Below are 6083 nucleotides of genomic sequence, written 5' to 3' on the forward strand. Positions count from 1 at the left end.
TTTTTTTAACCTGCAGTCCTGATTTGCTGAGATGAGAGTGCCCCCCTTTGGACCAGAAGTGTCATTGCCCGACCTGAAATTGCCACCCACCATCCCTACTGATAAGACTACTGCCAGTGGTGCTCAAACGGATCTTCTTGTACATACACAAAGCTGAACTGGGACTCTTTTCAGATTCTTCTGTTTTATTTTTAATTGACGCATTTCACTGTTGAAATCATTCACGTTTGATGGAGTGGTTTTGCCGGTGATGCTGCAGTAAACAGTAAACATCACTAATGGTCTTTGATCGGTCGACCGTACGCCACCAGAATTCCAAAACATCTGGAACAATTAAAGAGATAATCCAACTAAATTCCCTGCAAAGCTCTCAGGGCCTCTATATTCAAACCACTTGCTTCAGTACTCCTCAAAGGTCAAAGGGAATTAATGTAGAAGGGGTTTGTTTAGATAATCTGTGCACTCGTTCACACTGTGGACTAATCCAAGGTGACTTGTCATGTTGCGACACATCCCATGCAGAAAGAATCTTTTGGAAAATAAGAAATATGTGAAACTAAATGGTCCCGCACTCATGTCTTTTACATGTCCGTCCTGTTGTACTCAGTAACAAGAAATCATCAAACTCCTGCTGTGTGCTGAAAAAAAAAGAAAAAACCTATTCATTGTGCTTACACTTTGCTAGTAAGTCGAAAAATCCATTACATGTAGCTCCAGTACTGTTAAAACATTCATTGAAGCAGGGTTTAGCGAGAGCAGAAGAAATCCAATGTTTATTTTTCACTCCTGCAGAGCCAGTCGAATCAAAGGGTGCTGCCCCACCCACATCACACTCACTGATGAGGATACACTGATTAGGAAGGATCATGCTGTGCCCACAGGGCCCTCTGGTGGTATTTGTTCAAAGGCTTGGTAAGGACTAAAGTCGGAGGTAGTCTGAACCCCAAACTTCCCTCTATCTGTCTCACTTTTAAGATTTTCTGTAGAAAGTGTTTCACCGTAATGTGTGGGTGGCAAGTATGCAAGATTCAAGGTGCTGCAGCATCATGACGGACTTTGATTGGACTTTTTGAGAATTTCTGCAGATGTCTCTGTCAACACTGTTGATACACACAGTGTACCTGTTGCATTTATTCAAATGGTGGCGATGTAGTTTCTGAGCATGCTGATGTTTCAGACTGAGCCCTGTTTCTCTCCTTTTCCCAGCCTTTTAGACGTGCTTTCAGAATTCAGCTGGATATAACAGCACTTTGGCCATTTTGTGTAGTAAGTACATAGACTAGGCTCACACCCTTGTTCAAGTCCCAGAACGGGCTGCTGCATCAGTAAAACTAGTATTTGAGATAATAATTTGCATGATAATTTCTTGCATTATTGGATTGTAATTGAGTAATATGGATATTAACTCATAAGGAGGATGGATTGCGATATTCGGGATCATAGAGGGAACACCATGAAAAATCATCAATCAAAGATGTAAAGGACGAATTATTCACAATCTGAAGTCAAATCTGAAGCTCTGACATATTCAAAAAGGAAATTAAGTTTCCGGACGGGAAATGAAGGGTATTCATCTGAAGAAAATATCTAGAACACAATGCATTGGGTTGTTTGTTAATCCCCACATCCAGTTACAACCTTTTTAACTGTTTCATCTTATTTCCAGCCACTGGTGCTGTTTAATATATCTTCACATATCAGTTTGCTTTTAATTACATTTCCCCATAAAGCAGCACAGCAAAGTAGACCTGTAATACTCACATTCAGTTGTGGTAACTGCTGTTTTTCATAGCTGTTTCTTTTCTGCATCATTTAAACTTCCCCGCTGAAATGGCATCATGCATCAGTCCTTCCAATACTCTGTCAAACAAAGTACAGTGTTATAAACAAATAAAATATACAGTAGGGGCAGAATCTTTGAACTTTTAGTTGTGTGTGATATGGTACATGAATGTTAGAGGGATGCCATAGACAAGTAGTGTGCCAATTAAGGTAGCAGTCAAGTTGTACAAACTCTGATTTTGTATGAAATAACTTTATATGAACAAGCTACTTTTAATTACACAAGTGCCAGAAAGTCAAACGCATAAACTTGACATGGCAACATTGTCCTTTAATTATGGAGTCTTTAATATTACCTGCAAAATCTCCTCCTCCCAAAGTCTCCTTGCAAAAGTCATTTTTTATGCACAAAGTCATGCATTTAAATCAATATATGCAGAAGAAAAAAAGCATTCAATTGAGGAAAAAAAAAAATCTATGTTAAAAACTGTCATGTCAGGTTTATGAAAGTATTCCTGAGGTGTAGCTTTGGCTTTCAGACACTGAACTTTACAGTTAACGTTTCACATGTGTAGTGTAACTCCTGTTGTGTTTTATATTTTGGTTCCAAATCCTTTAAAGTGATGGTTATCTCATGGCTATGGATGTCAAACTGGAAGGTTCTTTAAAAAAAAAAAAAAAAATTAATAATAATAATGCAGCCATGCATAACTTGTACTGTATATTTGCTGGCGTTTGGTGGATTGTGAAGATGTCAAGTAGTTAATGGCCACAGGTTTCATGTACACTAGGGGGCACCAGTTACCTATACGAAGAGAGCTTTGCAGCAACATCAAGCATAACCCAGCTGTAAACCATTCTTCTCACCGTTGTTCACTAGAGGCAAAATCATCTGAATCATTCTTGGATCAACCTGGAAGGTCAAACTTACTTCCCTCTGTCCAGAAAAGCCCTGCTCGTGGACATCTGACATGTAATAACCAGACTGTGATTAATGGCAGACACTCAGGCTGTAGCTGAGACACTTGATGCCGAAGTCTGATTGGACGACCTCTGGCTGACCCTTAAACCTTGCCCACTCCTCTCTGTACAGAGCCCTGCTCCTCCACCACAGCAGCTTCATCTCCTCTGCTCCTGCTGCTCTCCATTGCTTGGTGCTGTGTCTTTGCTGTACATTGTACTTGCTTTCCTTCGAAATGAATAAAGAGGAAAGAGAGAAAAAAAAATCATGATGAGAGGGGAATCTCTCTGTTTGATCTCTACCACGTTTTTCTGTCTTATTACGGCTGCTATGTGCATATTTGTCCTCCAGGACCAATAATGAAGCAGAGCTACAGTATTTTTGGATCATGAAAAAACAACGATGAGGTATAAAATGAGGTTTTGGTTTACTTACATATCAATGTATGCATGTGTGAGAATGTGTGTGTGTTTTTCTGAATCACATGCATCTAGTTTTAGGTTTTGTTAAGGGAAAAGAATTTATCAATTAATTTAAGGTGACTGCAAATTAAGTAAATGAACAAATAAAAAAAGAAATGTTTCTTGTAGTGTTGGAAAAATGGGCGAGAATGAAATATGTTTCATTACCAGTGTCTGTTTAAGTACTAATTATTGCCTATACACAGCTAAGATGAAGAGTTAAACATATGTGTAAACACAATCTGCATTAAAACTAACACAAACAACGTTGTTCCTTGGTATCTGAACCTCTAGGAAAATGATCTCTGTGAAAGGGACATTATAGAATCTATTTCTTGTGGTGATATTCAGTTCAACACGACCCAGTACCTTTTGAGGCACGACTGCTAATTGTTATAGCTCACGGTCAAGCAGATACAGCTTATAGTATGGAAGAAATTGATGCTCTCTACCCTGTGAGGGCAGTGAGTGTAAAGATCACTGCAAAAGCACCAAACAAATCTCAAGAAGGTGACAAACTCACTGTTTATAGGTATGGATCTGCAGAAATCGATTGCCCTTATGAGTATCTGTTTTCAGAATATCGATCAGGAGCATCCAAGGAAGGATAACAGAGAGAAAAACACTGCTCTTTCTCTAACTCGCTCATGTGATTTGAAAATATGAGATGGGTCACACAGTCGAACAATGGCCCTAAGCACAGAAATAAATATAAAACAGAGGGGCTTGAAGAGATTAACATTTACCAAATTAACTCGGCAATTTACATTTTGAAATTGCTAAGTCAAAGCCTGATCTTTAATTGGATGCAATTTGCTTCGTGCAAGAAATTCCAAACATGAGAAAGAATTTAAAGTGTTTTTGTAAAGAGAAATGTGCTGGAAGGCTATTGACACACAGCTACACGATTCGTTTGGTTAAACTAATTTCTGGTGCAGAGCTGCCAACAGCTCACGTACTTTTTCCAGCCAAAACTGTGAATTCTGAAACAGTGTCCTCCACAAAGGCATGAAGATGTGTTTTCTGACTGTTCACAATATACTTAAATAAAATAAGTGGTATAAAATAATTTGACAAACCTTGACTCACAAGTATGACTCAGATTAACAGTAGCGGTTCTGGTTTATGTACATGAATACAAACTGAGAGTTCATGCTCTTTTCAGCTGAACCCTAGCCACTTATTTTTTAACCGTGACCTTGATGTCAAGTTAATGAAAATGTAAAAGTTTGTTCATTATGCAGGAAACAGTTTAGTTTGACAAACAAACAAAAAGAATTCTTACCTCTAGGTCCACTTGCTAGTTTTTTTTTCCAGAGCAAACTCCATCTGCTGTGGTGGACGATAAGTGCCTCACTTCAAATTGCATTGGCCCGACAAGGAAGCAGCACTTACATTTGAAATCCGCAACCTTTTGGCCGCTTCTGACATCAAAAAAGGAAATGAGGAAAATGGCATTATGTTTATTAAAAGCAGGTTGATCCATTCAGACATCCTAAGCAACGTAGGTACGTACACTGACCAATCTCATGCCCAACAGCAGCTGACAGTAAAATACCATCCTGACTTTGTAATAAGCTATGTTAGAAAAGTCAGTTATCACTGCCACTCGTACTGTATTACAGTGCTCATCATGAAAGACATGGGAGAAAGGCATGTTGTTTCTGAGCCCAAAACGCCCAAAAGTATGATCTACAAAGTAACAAAAGTGAAAAATCTCAACACAGCGTAAAGTAAGGTCAGCTATTCATAAATTAAAGCATGAGTGAGCCAAAACACAATGTGGAACAAACAGAAGAGGAAAATAAATAAAACATGTCTGGAATAATAACAACGTGGATAATAATCATAAGACTTAAGGCTCATTTGGGACCTGAGGATTTCATACATACAGTGTACAACAATGAGGCTCACACGGCTCAGCGTGCCTTTGTTACACACTTATCATGGATGAGGGAGGAAGGTAAGACACAGATTAATCAACACAAGTCTGCTGTTTACGATGGAAGCCATATTGGGTGCGTACACGCTGCGTTTTCTCACAATGATACAACAGGTGGAACTGAGCCTCGCTGGCTCAATACCTTTGGTTCCAGTCAGTTCCATGGCAACTCTGAGGTTTCGACATAACGTGGTATAACGTAAAAGCATGAATGAAATCCAGGCAAAGTTACAAAGGTCCCCAAATCTGGTTTGTCATAAAGCAATGAGGCTTAGCTCCCTGTTTTTTTTTCTTTTTTCTTTTTTTTTCTTGGCAGGGATTAGTAAAAGTTACTTTTCCTTCTGACACAGTTCAGGAAGTTTCCAGAGAGAGGAGGAAAATGATTTAATCCTTTTTTTTTGTCTTAAATCAAGCTTAAATATAACTTCACTCATTTCAGAATGAGCTATGTAAGTGCTTTAGGTGTCCTCCGTCCCCAGGTAAGATACAATCCATTCATCCAAGAAAAAGACCAGTGGTACATATATATCTGTTTAACAAAACCTGCACAGTCCCACAGAGGAAACATATACACATCCTATTGTGCATCACACAACACTGGGCCTCCAATGTGAAAACCATATGAGAATATCCACTGGTTAGAAGGGAGCAAAGAGAAAAAAAAACACATCTTCAAAGAGACTGCAGTCGAGTCACGGTGTCCTTTCAGTTCCATAAATGCAACTTCTGAAAGAGCCAGTTCCTTTCAGTAACTCCTTTACAAAGGTAGAGGAAAAGAATCTTCCTCACAAAGAGATCTTTGTAGAGAGAAGAGGAAAGACACAGTAGGGTAGGGTAGGGAGCAGGTGGAAATGCTGCTGTCAGCCTTTTGTTGTCTTTGACCTGCTGTTTCTCCTCTTAATAAGCAGCTGTAGTGCCTGGTTCCTGCAGATGTTTG

This window comes from Toxotes jaculatrix, chromosome 2 (assembly GCF_017976425.1).
Source record: "Toxotes jaculatrix isolate fToxJac2 chromosome 2, fToxJac2.pri, whole genome shotgun sequence".
In the NCBI taxonomy this organism is placed as follows: Eukaryota; Metazoa; Chordata; class Actinopteri; family Toxotidae; genus Toxotes; species Toxotes jaculatrix.